The sequence below is a fragment of the Dermochelys coriacea genome, chromosome 3 (assembly GCF_009764565.3).
Source record: "Dermochelys coriacea isolate rDerCor1 chromosome 3, rDerCor1.pri.v4, whole genome shotgun sequence".
Taxonomy (NCBI): Eukaryota; Metazoa; Chordata; order Testudines; family Dermochelyidae; genus Dermochelys; species Dermochelys coriacea.
In genome coordinates this window covers 169,205,474-169,224,002 of record NC_050070.1, presented here as the reverse complement: position 1 = coordinate 169,224,002, position 18,529 = coordinate 169,205,474, and the positions used below count along the sequence as shown (strand labels likewise).

At 45.6% G+C, this 18,529-nt stretch overlaps 1 long non-coding RNA gene across 2 annotated transcripts; it reads right to left on the bottom strand.

The window, feature by feature from the left end:
• Positions 1-210: 210 nt before the first annotated feature.
• LOC122459509 lies at positions 211-16,860 on the bottom strand. Of its 2 annotated transcripts, none has more exons than XR_006280254.1 (3): positions 15,950-16,860; positions 8,198-8,321; positions 211-1,375 (listed from the first exon to the last, which is right to left on the bottom strand). It is a non-coding gene; the product is annotated as an uncharacterized LOC122459509 (long non-coding RNA). The 2 variants fall into 2 exon arrangements; XR_006280253.1 differs by lacking the exon at positions 15,950-16,860 and adding an exon at positions 11,919-11,969 and having other exon boundaries at positions 8,198-8,444.
• Between the last annotated feature and the right edge of the window lie 1,669 nt (positions 16,861-18,529).

Sequence of the window (18,529 nt, the reverse complement as noted above, 5' to 3'; positions counted from 1 at the left end):
TCAGGCTGCAGGGCTAAAAATTGTTGTGTAGACATTTGGACTCAGGCCTTGTCTACATTGGCAAGTTTCTGTGCAGTAAAGCAGCTTTCTGCATTGTAACTCCTGAGGTGTACAAACTGCACAGTTGCAGCACTGTAAAGAAACCACCCCGACAAGAGGCATACAGCTTTCTGCGCTGGGGCTACAGCACCATGGTACCAGTGTAGACACCCTGGTCGATTTCAGCGCTGCAATTGGCTTCCGGGAGGTGTCCCACAATGCCTGTTCTTGCCTCTCTGGTCATCGGTTTGAACTTTACTGCCCTGCTCTCTAGTGACCAATCATCATCTCCACCCCTGAAATGCCTTTGGAATTTTGAAAGTCCCCTTCCTGTTTGCTCGGTGATGTGTGCAGTTATCTTAGTGCATCTTTCCAAGTGGCCATGCCTGCTTCATGCATATGGCCATCCCCTACTTGGAGCAATGCCGAGCTGCTGGACCTCATCAGCATTTGGGGAGAGGAGGCCGTCCAGTCCCAGCTGTGCTCCAGCCATAGGAATTTTGATACCTATGGTCAGATTTCACATTGCATGACAGAAAGGGGCCATGAGCGGGACACATTGCAGTGCAGGGTTAAAGTGATGGAGCTGCAGAACACATGGCGTGGGAGGCAAACCACCACTCTGGTGCCACACCCATGAGCTGCCGGTTCTACAAAGAGCTGGAAACTATACTTGGTGGTGACCCCACCTCCACTGCAAAGGCCACTGTGGATACTTCAGTGGCTCGTGTGCCAGTCAAGAGTGGACAAAGCCAGGAGGAGGAAATCTTGGATGAGGATGTGGAGGGGAAGGGAGACCCAGAGGCAAAAGATGACTCGGAGGTCAGAGATGCATGCAGCCAGGAGCTCTTTTCTGCCCTGGAGGAGGCTAGCCAGTCACAGCTGTTGGATCTCGGTGAAGCGCAAAACAGGAGAGGAGGCCCCTGGTAAGTTGATTCGATTCTGGGAATCGCTGGAGAGAGTTATTGGGGACAGGAGGGTTGCAGAAAGCTGGCTTGTGTCTGTATGATGCACATACCACTACATGCCTAGTTTGAGTGGCAGAACAGGCTGTTGATAGACTCCCTCTGCCTCAGAGATCTCCACGAAACTCTCATGGAGATACTGGGCAATCCACTGCCACAGGTTCTTTGGCAGAGCTGCTTTGTTTCTTGCCCCATTAATGGTAACTTTCCTGCATCGCTCTGCCATTACTGGAAGGGAGAGGGGGAGGAACCATTGCTGCACACAGGCGAGCCTCATAAGGGCCAGGGCAGAAGCCGCAGTCTTGGAGAAGACCCTCCCTTGATTCCCTGCTCACCCTCAGCAGCGAGATATCTTCCATAATGAACACAGCCTGTGGAAAATGTGGGGACAGGAGTGATCATCAGGCCGCCCCGCTGGCTGTCCCCAAGAGCTACATGCCCAGTGTACAGTAGGGTCCAGGAACACTGATTTACCCTGCCCCTGCAGCTACTCACCTTTTTGGGGATCTTGTGACTCACATGTGCTTGCCTGGGGTCAGCCACTTAGTGACAGGTATGGGAATAGCAGCTGTGTTTTAAATCACTGAATCAGTGTTGTGCGTGTTGCAAACAATACTGCTTCTGTAAAATGTTGTGTTTTGGCTTCACAGAGATGACCTTGGGAGCCCAGCTTCCCTCTTTGTTACTGTCAGCTGAATTGCTGCACAGAATTAGAAAGTGGCCACGAAGAACCAAGGAGGACTTTCTGTGTGAGGTTATGCTACACTCTGCGGCCAAAAACAGAAATTGAAGGAGTGGCGGGACAGCAAGAAGAGGGACTGAAAGGAGAACGCAGCACGCCAGAATGAAGCCACGGAGTGGCTCTTAAACATTATAGCGCGCCAACCGGACACACTCCTGGTGATACTAACACTGCAAACCAAGCAGCTCCGCACTCACCCTCCCCTGCAGCCGCTGTCACAAAAAGCTGTTTCCCATGCACCCTGCAGACACCACCAACACACTTTTATCAAACTCCTGGCTCCAGTTTGTACCCACATCATTCCACTCCTCCCCCTCACAGTCCAGCACTGCGGACTCCCAGTACTCACTGCACTCAACACCCATCCCTCTGCAGTTTAGCCCAGTTTAGTAGTACAGTACCCGCTGCATTGTACTCCAAAGGAGAAGGTTGGATATGATCGCTGGACATACACAAATCTTTAACTATCCCAGGACCTCACCTCCTCCTGGGACCTTCCCTTCTCCCATCCCCTCAGTGGTGATGTGTTTTTTTTGTTTGTCTCTCTCCTCCAGTTGTTTTTTAATAAAAATTGTGTTGGTTTGAAAGCAATCTTTATTCTATTAATTGAAAGCACACAGAGCCCTGCAAAGCAACAGACAATTATCTTAAACCCTCATATTGCCTCATCTGCACCAATCACAATCACCTCCTAGCATTACAAGCACTGCACTCCCAAGCACAGCAATAAATAAATATTAGTGACTTTCAGTTTCAAATTGCTGCCTCAAGCCATACCTGATCCTTATGGCCCCGTGCTGCACCCCTCTAATAGTCCTGGTCTCTGGCTGTTCAAATTCTGCCTCCAGGCACCGAGCCTCAGCGGTCCATCCCTGAGTGAACCTTTCACCCTTCCCTTCACATTACAATATTATGGTGTACACATCACAATATTATGGTGTACACAACATGCAGCTATAAGTATAGGAATATTGTCATCAGCCAGGTCCAGTTTCCCATATAGGCAGCGCCAGCGGCCTTTACATGTCCAAAAGCACACTCAACAGTCATTCTGCACTTGCTCAGCCTGTTGTTGAACTTCTTCTTGCTACTGTCAAGTTGCCCCGTGTATGGCTTCATAAGCCACGGCATTAAGAGGTAGGCGGGGTATCCCAGGATCACAATGGGCATTTCAACTTCCCCAACGTTGATCTTCTGATTCAGGAAGAAAGTCCCTGCTTGCAGCTTCCTGAACAGGCCAGTGTTCCAAAAGATGCGTGTGTCATGCACCTTTCCAAACCAGCCTGGGTTAATACCTGTGAAACGCCCACAGTGATCCACAGGCGCCTGGAGAACCATAGAGAAATACCCCTTCCGATTAATGTATGCAGTGGCTAGGTGGTCTGGTGCCAAAATTGGAATTTGCATGCCATCTATCTCCCCTCCACAGTTAGGGAAGCCCATTTGTGCAAAGCCATCCACAACGTCTTGCACGTTGCCCAGAGTCACGGTCTTTTGGAGCAGAATGCGATTAATGGCCCTACACATTTCCGTCAACGGTCGATTTTCCTATTCCGAACTGGTTAGTGACCGATTGGTAGTTGTCTGGAGTAGCCGCTTCCATAGTACAATCGCCAAACACGTCTCCAACTGCAGGGCAGCTCTCATTCTTGTGTCCTTGTGCCACAGGACTGGGGCAAGCTCATTCAGAGTCCCATGAATGTGGCTTTCCTCATGCGAAAGTTCTGTAGCCACTGCTCATCATCCCAGACGTGCATGACATGATCCCACTACTCACTGCTTGTTTCCTGAGCCCAAAAGTAGCATTCCACTATGGTCAGCATCTTGTGTAATAGTAGTACGCATGGTGAGATCAATGTTGCACTCCTCTTTCCTACATAGTTTAAGAAATAACTCCACTGCCACTAGTGATGTGTTACTCAGAGTGAGCAGCATACCGGTCAATGGTTCGGGATCCATTCCTGCAGACCGAAGAGGCAGAGTGCATAGTACACAAATTGTTGAAAGATGGCGCCAAATGCAGACTGAAGCACAGAGATTGCTGGGATGCAAAGCAATGCATCACGGGGCACTGGGACAGGACCCAGGATGCCCGCGACCCTCTCCACCTTCACACAACTCTTAGCAGCAGAAGAGGAAGAGAGATGCTCTATGGGATAGCTGCCCAGAGTGCACCGCTCCAAATACCGCTGCAAGTGCTGCAAGTGTGAACACGGTATTGCGCAGGCAGCTGACACTGTGAACACAACAGCGGTTTCCCTTCAGCACTCTCTGAGCAGTCCTGTAACTACCGGCACTGTAACTGTGCCAGTGTAGATATACCCTCATGCTGGAGCCAGGGCTCTGGGGCCCTCCCCCACTTATAGAGTCCCAGAGCTCAGGCTCCCTGACTGACCCCAGCCAGCCACAGGTGTTTAATTGCTGTGTAAACATACCCTGTATGTTATAAAACAGGTTCCTTGTTTTATCCTCTTTATATATAGAGAGCACTAAGTGCAGTTGTCATTCCCTTAATTTGCTACAATAATACTTCTTGAAGAACTAAGACTTTTCTAATATTTACATATTGACCTCAGTTTTACTGCTTAAAATAACCAGGAGAGCTAACTCTGTGTCCTCTAATTGCTCTCTGAACCTCCAGTGATAGTTTTGTTGCCAATCTCTAAACGGAAATCAGTTTTGCCTAAGAAAGAATAAAGGGAATGGGCTGGCCCATGAAAGCATATGGGTGCATGTTAAACTCCATTGATCTTGAGACTGGCAAAGTCTTACTGCAGCTCTTGATATGCTTATGTTTTGTCTCCCCTCCATCCCTTAAATAGGGGGCACGCGCTCACGTTCAGTTCTCCTTTACCCTCAATATTAATCGCTTCCAGCAACCACATATTAAAGAATCCCTTCAAAGTATATTCTAATGCATCATAGTGCCTGTTCTTTGCATATTATTTTCTCTCCTCCTCTTTTTCTCTAGAAGGAAAATACTTCCAACTTCTGTCCAAGTAGAGGGGGTCTTGGACACAGAGGACCCGATTCTCAGTTAAACCAAGCTCACTTAACAAAACTCTGGTAGTGTAAAGTCACCATAAAGCAGGAGTAAATTATAGTTATACCCACTGTAAGGCCTTTTTACAATGCCAGATCAGTTTAAAGAGGACGTAGCATAAATGAGAATTTGGCCCAAACATCATACCACCACCATACAGCTTTGGGGATAGGATTTCAGGAACCTGCACTGAGGATGTGCAGTCTTCGTATACAATGGAGTCCAATTCCATGGGATGATATGCACAGCTCTGGGCAGGGGCTCTTTAGAGTAAAAAAAAGATAGTGTCACTGCTACACTGATTCATCTGCCATTGCACCCCTTGAAACAGGGTTGCAAGGGATGACAGGCCACTTCAGCCCTGTGGCTCATCCTCATCCTTCATCTAACCTGACAGTTTTTGATTCATACATTTACTTTTGCTTTCCTTTATTCTGGTTGAATGCCCAAAATTCCTGCCATGGTGGCAGTTACAAAATCTATTGTTTTGCTGGGCATCTTTGCCACTTTCATATTTGCTTTTTTCGGCCTCATTGCCCAAGCATAGCTGTATGCTCAGTTTCCCACTTTTCACTTCCTTTTCCATACCTGAGCTGAGCAGGTAGGAAATGGTATAATCATGTCAAACTCCATTCACAATCCACGAACAGGGGCATAAGTGTCAGCACTAACTGCAAAGCACTTCAGTTGTCCATTAGGATCCTTCTTTTATAAAGCACTTTGAAATCCACGTATGAAAACCACTAGATAAGAGCTAAGTATTAGTACTATTAAATCGGATTGGCTGAATATGCTTGTACAGCTAGTGAAGTGTGTGATGCTTGGTTCAAGGAACTTACAAGCTCCTCTGATAAAAACTGTAATGTTTACAAGCTCTAGCAAGCTAAGTAGCACCATTGCAAGGAGTCTACAAGCTTCACAAAACCAATAGCTTCAGGTTTTGTTTAGCTTTCCCCACCTACCTTAAACAAAACAAAAACTCTAAGAAATATAGTTCATTGCATTATGCCAATGTAATATCATAGTTGCACAGTAAGATAAGCACATATAAGAACATAAGAACAGCCACACTGGGTCAGACCAATGGTCTATCTAGCCCAGTATCCTGTCTTCCGATAGTGGCCAATGCAAGGTACTTCAGTGGAATGAGCAGAACAGGTAATCAAGTGAATCATCCCCTGTCCTCCACTCCCAGCTTCTGGCAAACAGAGGCTAGGGACGCTAAGAACACAGTGTTGCATCCCTGTCCAGCCTGGCTAATACCCATTCATGGGCCTATCCTCCATTAACGTATCTAGTTCTTTTTTGAACCCTGTTAGAGAGTCTTGGCCTTCACAACATCCTCTGGCAAAGAGTTCCACAGGTTGACTGTGCGTTGTGTGCAGAAATACTTCCTTTTGTTTTAAACCTACTGCCTATTAATTTCATTGGGTGACCCCTAATTCTTGTGTTAAGAGAAGGCATAAATAACACTTCCTTATTCACTTTCTCCACACCAGTCTAGATTTTATAGGCCTCTATCATATCCCCCGTTAGTCACCTCTTTTCCAAGCTGAAAAGTCAGTCCTTTAAATTTCTCTTCAGATGGAAGCTGTTCAATACCCCTAATCATTTTTGTTGCCATCGCTGCACCTTTTCCAATTCCAATGCATCTTTTTTTGAGATGGGGCTACCAGATCTGCACACAGTATGCAAAAGTGGGCATACCATGGATTTATAGAGAAGCATGATTATATTTTCTGTCTTATCTATTCCTTTTCCCTTCCTAATGGTTCATAATGTTCTGTTCACTTTTTTGGCTGCCACTGCACACTGAGCAGATGTTTTCCGAGAACTATCCACAATGACTCCATAATCTCTTTCTGGAGTGGTAACAGCTAATTTAGATGCCATCATTTTGGCATGGACAGTTGGGAATATGTTTCCCAGTGCTAGATCTGTACAAGTTCAGGCTTGAACAGCATTGAAAGAACAATGTTGCATGCTCTACCGCGGAGTTCCTGCAGTCCAGCACAAGGGATTTGCTCCTGTTACACGGAGAATCTGTTCAAGGATCTACCATATTGACTGGTATAAACCGTTATTTTCTGTGTTCAGAACTTTTAAAGTCAATACATACAAAATTTAAATTGTCAGGTAACAACTAGTGTGCTTGGGGGAAAATGAGTTTAAATGGAGTCAAATATAATATTTCACTTCTAAATGTTGAAATATAACACGCATTGCACATCCAATAGTCAATATGTTCCCTAACAGCTAACTATCAAGCACAAGACTGCAATGCTGCAGTGTCTAAACCGGTGTTTAAAAATCATCGCATGGAACCAGAGATAGAAATGCTGGTCCTAGACAGTGGTCCCAGGAACTTCAGGCATGTATTGTTTAAAAAAAAAAAAAAAAAAAAGTCAGAGAGGTTTTAGAAATACATAGACATGCAATGCTCTCACTGCACTTTATTGTCCAGGCCTGCTACAACATCAAGTTGTCAAATTCTCATATTGTTGTGATGTCTGTGGAAATATCCCACAAAAAGATGCACCATGATTTAAAAAGCCAAGAAATCAGAAACCAAAAGTTATGTTGAAGTAGTAAGGACTTGATTTAACGGGTTTTTAAAAAGTAAATTGAAAATGAGAGAGTGAAGGTTACCACTCCATCCTTCATTCTGAAAGTGTTAACACAATCTTGCATTTCAGTACTCATGCGTCTAAACAGACAGAGTAGTTGTCACGCAGGAGCAGAAAAAAGTGAGCCTGATCCTTTTCGCTATGTGCAGATTTTAGCAGGTCCATTCAAAAAGCAGGAACAGATGACCTCTCCCCTGCCATGCTCTCCTCTGGATTACTTGGGATTCTTGTTGCCAAAGCTGCAACTCTAAATCTGCATACCCCATTCATTACCTAAATACCTGCATACAAGTAACCTCTCCCTGCTAAATCCATGTACAATACCTCTGTCACTGGAATCTAGTGTCTTGGGATCAGGTTGCCAATTCTCTGTTTTATCGTAAGTCACATGATAGCTGCAGTTTTTCTTAACTCTCCAGCTCCTTGAAACATGTGATTGTGAGAATCTGAGCTTTCACTGAAACAGATGTTCCTGTGTCATAGTTGCAGAGAAAAAGCTTTAAAATGTGACCCAAGTGCAATAAGAAGGATCAGGCCCATAGTTTGTAAGGTGCTTGGAGATCCTTTCATCTCCAAGGTCTTCTACTTCTATAAATGTCTAAACAACACTATTCAGCTAATAGTTCTGCTCATCATTTTAAAGCTAAGAATCTGTTTGCACATATGTAGCAACACAAGTTAAGTTTTTACTTCTTGTTGTCTTGGCTACTTGTGCTCTGCTAAGATCCAGAATTTAGGAGAGAGTTGCTTTTGAAGCAGTAAGAAAAACAAATTACTGTACCTTGCTGTTTAATGTCCAACAATTGCTGCCGGAAGTCATTTCATGTTGATCTGTTCAGTCTTCATACAATAGAGACATGAGATTTTCTGATGGTTTTGAGTTCCATCCCTTAAAAATAGTAATTCTGAAGATGGAAAGTAGTGAGACAAGTTAAGGCTGCAGGATGCTGGGTTTTTCCCCTTCTTTTAAAATAACCTCAAACCCCCACAACAGACTCTGTCATAAATATAAAGGGAAGAGTAACAACCTTTATGTAAAAAGAAAAGGAGTACTTGTGGCACCTTAGAGACTAACAAATTTATTAGAGCATAAGCTTTCGTGAGCTACAGCTCACTTCATCGGATGCATTTGGTGGAAAAAACAGAGGGGAGATTGATATACACACACAGAGAACATGAAACAATGGGTTTATCATACACGCTGTAAGGAGAGTGATCACTTAAGATAAGCCATCACCAGCAGCGGGGGGGGGGGGGGGGGAAGGAAGAAAACCTTTCATGGTGACAAGCAAGGTAGGCTATTTCCAGCAGTTAACAAGAATATCTGAGGAACAGTGGGGGGGTGGGGTGGGGTGGGGGGGAGAAATAACATGGGGAAATAGTTTTACTTTGTGTAATGACTCATCCACTCCCAGTCTCTATTCAAGCCTAAGTTAATTGTATCCAGTTTGCAAATTAATTCCAATTCAGCAGTCTCTCGTTGGAGTCTGTTTTTGAAGCTTTTTTGTTGAAGGATAGCCACTCTTAGGTCTGTGATCGAGTGACCAGAGAGATTGAAGTGTTCTCCAACTGGTTTTTGAATGTTATAATTCTTGACGTCTGATTTGTGTCCATTCATTCTTTTAAGTAGAGTCTGTCCAGTTCGGCCAATGTACATGGCAGAGGGGCATTGCTGGCACATATCACATTGGTAGATGCGCAGGTGAACGAGCCTCTGATAGTGTGGCTGATGTGATTAGGCCCTATGATGGTGTCCCCTGAATAGATATGTGGACAGAGTTGGCAACGGGCTTTGTTGCAAGGATAGGTTCCTGGGTTGGTGGTTCTGTTGTGTGGTGTGGGGTTGCTGGTGAGTATTTGCTTCAGATTGGGGGGCTGTCTGTAAGCAAGGACTGGTCTGTCTCCCAAGATCTGTGAGAGTGATGGGTTGTCCTTCAGGATAGGTTGTAGATCCTTGATGATGCGTTGGAGAGGTTTTAGTTGGGGGCTGAAGGTGATGGCTAGTGGCGTCTTATTTTCTTTGTTGGGCCTGTCCTGTAGTAGGTGACTTCTGGGTTCTCTTCTGGCTCTGTCAATCTGTTTCTTCACTTCAGCAGGTGGGTATTGTAGTTGTAGGAATGCACGATAGAGATCTTGTAGGTGTTTGTCTCTGTCTGAGGGGTTGGAGCAAATGCGGTTATATCGTAGAGCTTGGCTATAGACAATGGATCGTGTGGTATGATCTGGATGAAAGCTAGAGGCATGTAGGTAGGAATAGCGGTCAGTAGGTTTCCGATATAGGGTGGTGTTTATGTGACCATCACTTATTAGCACCGTAGTGTCCTGGAAGTGGATCTCTTGTGTGGACTGGTCCAGGCTGAGGTTGATGGTGCGATGGAAATTGTTGAAATCATGGTGGAATTCCTCAAGGGCTTCTTTTCCATGGGTCCAGATGATGAAGAAGTCATCAATGTAGCGCAAGTAGAGTAGGGGCATTAGGGGACGAGAGCTGAGGAAGCGTTGTTCTAAGACAGCCATAAAAATGTTGGCATACTGTGGGGCCATGCGGGTACCCATCACAGTGCCACTGATTTGAAGGTATACATTGTCCCCAAATGTGAAGTAGTTATGGGCGAGGACGAAGTCAAAGTTCAGCCACCAGGTTAGCTGTGACATTATCGGGGATACTGTTCCTGATGGCTTGTAGTCCATCTTTGTGTGGAATGTTGGTGTAGAGGGCTTCTACATCCATAGTGGTCAGGATGGCGTTTTTAGGAAGATCACCAATGGACTGTAGTTTGATCAAGAAGTCAGTGGTGTCTCGAAGACAGCTGGGAGTGCTAGTAACGTAGGGCCTGAGGAGGGAGTCTACATAGCCAGACAATCCTGCTGTCAGGGTGCCAATGCCTGAGATGATGGGGCGTCCAGGATTTCCAGGTTTATGGATCTTGGGTAGCAGATAGAATACCCCAGGTCGGGATTCTAGGGGTGTGTCTGTGTGAATTTGTTCTTGTGCTTTTTCAGGGAGTTTCTTGAGCAAATGCTGTAGTTTCTTTTGGTAACTCTCAGTGGGATCAGAGGGTAATGGCTTGTAGAAAGTGGTGTGGGAGAGCTGCCTAGTAGCCTCTTGTTCATACTCCAACCTATTCATGATGACGACAGCACCTCCTTTGTCAGCCTTTTTGATTATGATGTCAGAGTTGTTTCTGAGGCTGTGGATGGCACTGTGTTCTGCACGGCTGAGGTTATGGGGCAAGCGATGTTGCTTTTCCACAATTTCAGCTCATGCATGTCAGCGGAAGCACTCTATGTAGAAGTCCAGGCTGCTGTTTTGACCTTCAGGAGGAGTCCACCCAGAATCCTTCTTTTTGTAGTGTTGGTAGGAAGGTCTCTGTGGGTTAATATGTTGGTCAGAGGTGTGTTGGAAACATTCCTTGAGTCGGAGACGTTGAAAATAGGATTCTAGGTCACCACAGAACTGTATCATGTTTGTGGGGGTGGAGGGGCAAAAGGAGAGGCCCCGAGATAGCCCAGCAGAAGAATCTGTCCTAAGAGTATAGTTGGATAGATTAACAATATTGCTGGGTGGGTTACGGGAACCACTGTTGTGGCCCCTTGTGGCATGTAGTAGTTTAGATAGCTTAGTGTCCTTTTTCTTTTGTAGAGAAGCAAAGTGTGTGTTGTAAATGGCTTGTCTAGTTTTTGTGAAGTCCAGCAACAAAGCCCGTTGCCAACTCTGTCCACATATCTATTCAGGGGATACCATCATAGGGCATAATCACATCAGTCACACTATCAGAGGCTCGTTCACCTGCGCATCTACCAATGTGATATATGCCATCATCATGTGCCAGCAATGCCCCGCTGCCATGTACATTGGTCAAACTGGACAGTCTCTACGTAAAAGAATGAATGGACACAAATCAGACGTCAAGAATTATAACATTCAAAAACCAGTTGGAGAACACTTCAATCTCTCTGGTCACTCGATTACAGACCTAAGAGTGGCTATCCTTCAACAAAAAAGCTTCAAAAACAGACTCCAACGAGAGACTGCTGAATTGGAATTAATTTGCAAACTGGATACAATTAATTTAGGCTTGAATAGAGACTGGGAATGGATGAGTCATTACACAAAGTAAAACTATTTCCCCATGTTATTTCTCCCTCCCCACCCCACTCCACCCCCCACTGTTCCTCACATATTCTTGTTAACTGCTGGAAATAGCCTACCTTGCTTGTCACCATGAAAGGTTTTCCTCCTCCCCCCCCCCCCCCCCGCTGCTGGTGATGGCTTATCTTAAGTGATCACTCTCCTTACAGCGTGTATGATAAACCCATTGTTTCATGTTCTCTGTTTGTGTATATCAATCTCCCCTCTGTTTTTTCCACCAAATGCATCCGATGAAGTGAGCTGTAGCTCACAAAAGCTTATGCTCTAATAAATTTGTTAGTCTCTAAGGTGCCACAAGTACTCCTTTTCTTTTTGCGAATACAGACTAACACGGCTGTTACTCTGAAACCTTTATGTATGCAGTAATATAAAATCCCTCTTGCCCAGAGGTACAGAATCACTTACCTGTAAAGGGTTAATCAGTTCAATTAGCCTAGTTGGCACCTGACCAGAAGGACCAATAGGGAAAGAAGATGCTTTCAAATCTGGGTCCGGGGGGAGGGGAGGAATTTTTTTGTGCTCTCTTTGTGTGTGCCCTCTCAAACAGGGAAAGGGACCAGTGCAGGAAAAAACATCTCCTAAAAAGCTCCTGAAATGATACATATAAAATTACAGAAACTGTAAGTAATAGCAAGAAAATGCGTTAGATTATCTTTTGTTTTAGCATGTGAATTTTCCCTATGTTAAGAGGTAATTTTATTCCTGTTTTGTAACTGGGAAGCATAGTCAGAGGGGAATCCTCTGGGTTTTAAATCTTTTTATTTACCCTGTAAAGTTATCTTCCATCCTGATTTTGGAGGTGTGATACTTTTTTTTAAAAATAAAATTCTTCTTTTAAGAACCTGATTGATTTTCAGTGTCCTAAAAACCAAGGATTTGGTCTGTGCTCACTTTGTTAACCTATCGGTTGGTATATTATTCTCAAGCCCCCCCCAGAAAAGGGGGTGAAAGTGCTTGGGGGGATATTTTGCGGGGGGGAATAGGGCTCCAAGGGGCCCCTCCCTGAATGTTTGTTTAAATCACTTGATGGTGGCAGCAATACCATCCAAGGACAAGGAAAGGAATTTGTGCCTTGGGGAAGTTTTTAACCCAAGTCGGTGAAATATAAGCTTAGGGGGTCTCATGTAGGTCCCCACATCTGTACCCCAGAGTTCAAAGTGAGGAGGGAACTCTGACAGACTCAGTAGGCAGTTATCAGCCGTGGAAAGATTGACTGAGGAAACAGAGGTATCTCCTCTGAAGAAATCATAACCACACTATTAAAGAGACACTGTCAGCTTAAATTTGCCCCAGTTTTAGGTTTCACCTAAAACATGCCTTGTTGGAATTATTCAAAAATCTATGGAAGAATCCAGTTTAGTTTGAACAGTTTGTAATATTTAATTCCTAAATTGTAATCAGTCTAAATGGATTTATATAACTGGTTTGTAACACACTGTATGGAGTCTGTAGATTTGCTTTAGAGAATTCATGCACAACTTGGAAGAAATCCAGCCTCTGGGTCCAGGAACAAATCAAATGTGACTTCTTTTATGTTGCCTTAAAGCATAATTACAATTCTGGCTGGCTAAGGTAGAGTAAAAGCTGTAGAAGTAAATTAATCTGCATAACCAGCTCACATACTACTGTCCAATAAAAAGAGATTCCTTTCTCTTCAGATTTATTTTACTTGGAAAATTCTACCAAAGAGCAAATTCACTCATGTTGGGGGGATATGGGCTCTAGGCTGGAGGTGCAGGTTCTAGGTGGGGACAGATATGAGGGGTTCAGAGTGAGGGAGAGGGCTCTGGGCTGGGGCTGAGGGGTTCAGAGTGCAGGAGGGGGTGTGGGCTCCAGCTGTGGGCTCTGGGGTCCAGGAGGGGACTTAGGGCTGTGGCAGGGATTTGGGGTGGTTGCGGAATGCAGGCTCCAGGAGGGAATTTGGGTGCAGGAAGGGACTCTAGACTGTGGCAGGAGATGGGGGGGGCAGGGTCCCATCAGTGCTTACCACAGCTCCCAGGAAGGGGCAGTCAGGTCCCTGCGGTCCTAGACACATGAGCGGCCAAGGCCTCCCATGCACCTAGGGGCCAATGGGACCCAGCAGCCACTTCCAGGAGCCACGTGGAGCCAGAGCAGGCAAGGAGCCTGCCTTAGCCCTGTGACACTGACCAGACTTTTAACGACCTGGTTGGCAATGCCAACCAGTAGGGTTGCCAACTTTCTAATAGCACAAAACCAAACACCCTAGCCCCATCCCCTGTCCCGCCCCTACTCTGCACCATCCTTTCTCCGAGGCCCCACCCCCTGCTCACTCCATTTCTCCTCCCTCCGTGGCTTGTTCTCCCCCACCCTCACTCACTTTGCAGGGTCTTGGTGCGGTAGGGGGTGAGGGCTCCAGCTGGGAGTGCAGGCTCTGGGGTGGGGGGGGATGAGGGGTTCAGGGTGTAGGAAGGGTTTCTAGACTGGGGCAGGGGGTGCAGGAGCGGGTGAGGGCTCCAGCTGGGAGTGCAGGCTCTGGGGTGGGATGGGGATGAGGGGTTCAGGGTGCAGGAAGGGTTTCTAGGCTGGGGCAGGGGTGCAGGAGGGGGCAAGGGCTCCAGCTGGGAGTGCAAGCTCTGGGGTTGGGGATGAGGGGCTCAGGGTGCAGGAGGGGGCTGTAGGCTGCAGCAGGGGGTTGGGGTGTGGGAAGGGATGAGGGCTCCAGCTGGGGGCACATGATCTGGAATGGGGTCAGGGATGAGGAGTTTGGGGTATAGGAGGGGGCTCCAGGCTGGAGTTAAGGGGTTTGGAGTGCAGGGAGGGGGGGCTCAGGGCTGGGGCAGGGGTTCCAGACTCCAGCCAGGTGGTGCTTACCTCAGACAGCTCTGGTTGGAGGCACTGCATGGCTAAGGCAGGCTCCCTGCCTGCGCTGGCTCCATGCAGTGCCCTGGAAGCAGCAGACACGTCCGGCTCCTAGGCATATAGGGGCCAGGGAGGCTTCTTCTGCTCAGAGTGTCCAACTGCAAACACTATCCTTGTGTGAGACACCTAAGCCAGATCAGCTGTTGAGGTAGCCCGTGCGACCCCCATTTATTTTTTATTTGCCTGTTTCTGTATTATGGGAGGGGGGCCAAAATGTTCTCCTTAGGGCCCCCAATGGACTAGCACCGGCTCAGAGTCCTGACTTGCAGTCTGCTGACCCAAATGCTGGAGCGCTGCCCCGGCGCTGTGGTGTGCTCCAGCTGGCTGCAAGGAGACGCTCAGTCAGAGCAGGAATCCCTGTGCATGGCCTGAGGGGAGTCCAGTGCCAGCCTCCAGCGCAGGAAGGCTCAGGCTGGTAAATCTCCAGCTGGGAGGGCACAAACGCTTCCCCCCGCATGCCCGATGCTGCTCATGGGCGGTGTTACTGCGGCCTGCGGTGCTGGGTCTCCACAGGATCCCTGCTGCCAGGGTGGACCAGCTGCAGGGGGTGCTATGCAGTGCTGGCTGCCTCCCTCCGAGTTCCTCTTGGCCGCAGCGCCCCGCCCTTCATTCTCCAGCGCCGGAAGTAGCGGCCCGGCTGGGGGTAGAAGCCAGAGGCAGTGGTTCAACTGGAGGGCGAGTTTCCGCGCGGAAGCCACCGGGCCCAAGCCACCTAGCAGCTACAGCTGCTGGCTGCTTGCGGAGCCAGCACAGACAGGGAACCTGCCTTAGCGCCACAGCGCCGCCATCTGGACTTTTAACTGTCCGGTCGGTGGTGCTGACAAGAGCTGCCAGGGTCCCTTTTCGAGCGGGTGTTCCAGTCAAAAACCGGACACCTAGCAACCTTAATTATAATTAGTAGCTGAATGCTTGTGCTGTCACAGGGATGTAATTCGTAAAGTCACGTATGTAACAAAGACAAAACTGGCTGAGCGGTGTTGATGGAACCTGGTGATATTTTGAACAAAAAGAGCTCTCAGCCATGCTTGTGGCTGCTTCTATTGCTTCACACTGACTCAAGACATTCTAGGCTTCACAGTGAGACACAGAGTGACAGTCCTAAGAAGTCTATATAGACTAGAGGTAGATCCAAAGCAAAATGCCTGTGTGGATCAAAACTCGCCTGAATCCTCCAGGAATTTGTATGGATTCAAATCTGAACTTTGTGGCTAGCTGTGTCTAGCAGCGGGACAAATCAAACCCTCAGGTTTGAATACCCCATTGGATGCCAAGAAAATTTGGCTCCAGTTGAAAACTTTGCAGCTCACATGCATTTCTACTTAGAACTTATTCAGTTTGTTAACTTGCTTTACCTTTTGCAAGATTGTTGGGAAAGCAGAACACACATCATATTGAACATCACTTGCCAGTTGGCCAGGACTAATGGAATGTATGGCTAATAGCATCACTCGCCCCTCTCCTCTTCATCTGCTTCATGGAGATTTGAGAATTTTAACTTACAGGCCTTTGTAACAATCCCATCTGTGGCACTAAGATACACAGATGTCTCATATAGAAAGAGATCCAATTCTCCAAAAGCTCCTCTGGCGTTTGAGCTGATCAGTCATATGGTCTCCTGTTTTCACTACATATTCTGTAACTGATAAAGATTTGATAAGTTACCTGTTACAGGAACAACTTTGCTAGTACAAGTTAATGTCATCAAGAGGAGGAGAAAGGCTAAAAATGATGGCCCCCCATTTAGAGGAGTAAAATTTAAAACATTTTGCCTTGGCCAACTCAGCAGACATTTCAGCCTTGTTAAACACATGCAAGTTAAGTGACGTTTCTTTGTTCTAGGCTACAATTTACAGAGAAATGTTCATGGTAAAATTCTTACTAGTAAGCATTGAATTATTTTGATGTTTTACAGTGTTTAATTTCTCATTAAAACTACCAGTCACAAGCTTTACTATAAACTATTATTAGAGGTGGATAAAGAATGCACCACAATGCAACCAGATAGTCAGTTATGGATGCATTAAAATGGTTATGACATTGCAGTGTGTGTTTATGCTGTACAGCATTTCCCAAAACAATAGGTATAATAATGAGATTATAACAAAAGGGCAGCTTCTCATCTCAGTTACATCAGTATTAGCCTGTCCCTGAGATCAGATTCTGAACAACTGTTATTTTACAAAGTGCATCAGTATAACTTGCCATTTCTAATTTACTGAACCTTTACATGCTATTTTTATACCAAATTTCATAACCAAATAATTGCTAGCTTGTTTAGTTTAGCCATCTCTTCACAGGCACTGCAAATTACAATATGACAGTCTGGCTATATACAAGATGCTTCATTTTGCAAGGCTTTCATGAAGCCTATAATACTCATTTGCATAAAGTATGGTATGAGTGAAGAGGTGTAGTGATATTTCCCTACACCTATGGAATTCCTCTAAATTTACTACTTCTTGATTATCATGCTCTTGTGCAATTAGTCATTTGTAAAACAAATTCATTGGTGCTAGTGAGAGGTAAGGGACCGACTGTAGTGGAGACTGGAGTCCCCTATTTATCCATAGAACAAACAGAGTGGGGGCAGTAGCGCCGGGAGATTCTCTTTGGGGTGGGGGATGTTTCTAAACAGTTTACATTGAGTTTGCCTGATTTTGGTGGCCCTGTCCCTCATACTGAAAGTTTGTTTGCTACTGAGTGTATGAATTAATCTCTCTGTGCCTCAGTCTCCCCAATGGTAAAATTACCCACTTCACAGGTGGGCTGTGGGTCTTAATTAAAATCACATGGTTTGAGATCCTCCAACGGAAGATACTATGATACTGCCAAGCATTAATTTTCTTCCAACCAGTTCACCCATTCCAGATTCATTTAAAGTCAATATTTAGCCAGTTTAACTTATTTTTGACAAGCTCTTATCAAATCATAGTTTTATAGCAATTTGCAAACATAAAAACACTAAATATTTATTTCTGTTAAGAAATGTGCTCTCCACACTTCACCCTCTAAATAATGGTTAGTTAAAAAATGAGCAGCTTTCACAATACTCTAGTCTATTTCCCCTTCTTAGAATAATATACATAAACAACAAAAATCCTATATTTAGATAATTGCTGGAAAAACAACATTAAAGGAAGAGTGAGAAATTAAGGGCCCAATCCAGCAACCAGATCCACATTTGAAAGGGGAGGATATTTGCACCTGTGCGGAACTTAAATGACATCAGCAGAACTCTGTGCAAGGTCTACTAATGCTGATCTGATTGAAGGATTGGGACCGAGGCCTGATCCAAAGCCTGCGGAAGTCAATAGAAGGACTCCCCTTGACTTCAGTGGGGTTTGGTAGGCCCATATCAGATGCTTAGCAAACAATACATTTTTAAATGGTTACCAAAACAAAGATAGTTAACAATCAACACATGCCTATACCATGAGTTAGTTATAAAAGTTCTGTAGAACAAGTTGCAGCTTGCTCATCTGTTAAAAAAAGAATGTAGCCTGAAAAGCAACAGTAGTAATTTGCATGTTTCAGCCTCATCTATGCCCTGTGCAATCCCTCTGTCATCACTTTATGGGTGAAAGATTAGTTTTTGTTTCTCTGCTAATTTTGTCATTGAAAAGGTTTGTATTAAAGCAGCCATTGCTAACAACAGGTATTTCTGGAAAGAGTTGGGTTAGATCTTTGCCACTGGCATTGGTTAATCAGTAATCTTTTTCAGTTACGCTGGACTAGACAGACCTTGATAGTAGACAAAGTTTGCTTCCTTTTGGAGTAAAAGGTCTAGAAATGGGATGGGATCCATAAAAATCTGGTTACAAATATGAGCTGCATCTTGACATACATATCATGCCAACTTGCCATGACCAAAACATGCTTACAGTAGGCAACCAGCAACAGATGAGGCTAGAAAAGTCAGCTGAAGAGATTTGAGAGAGAGAGAGAGAGAGAGAGAGAGAGAGAGAGTTGTGAAAGGTGCAGAGTATCCACTCTTCCTCCTATGAGCAGCCTTATCTGACTACAGAAACCAGGGCAATGTAAGTTGTTTTGCCAGGACAGCATACATTGCACTTTGGCTTG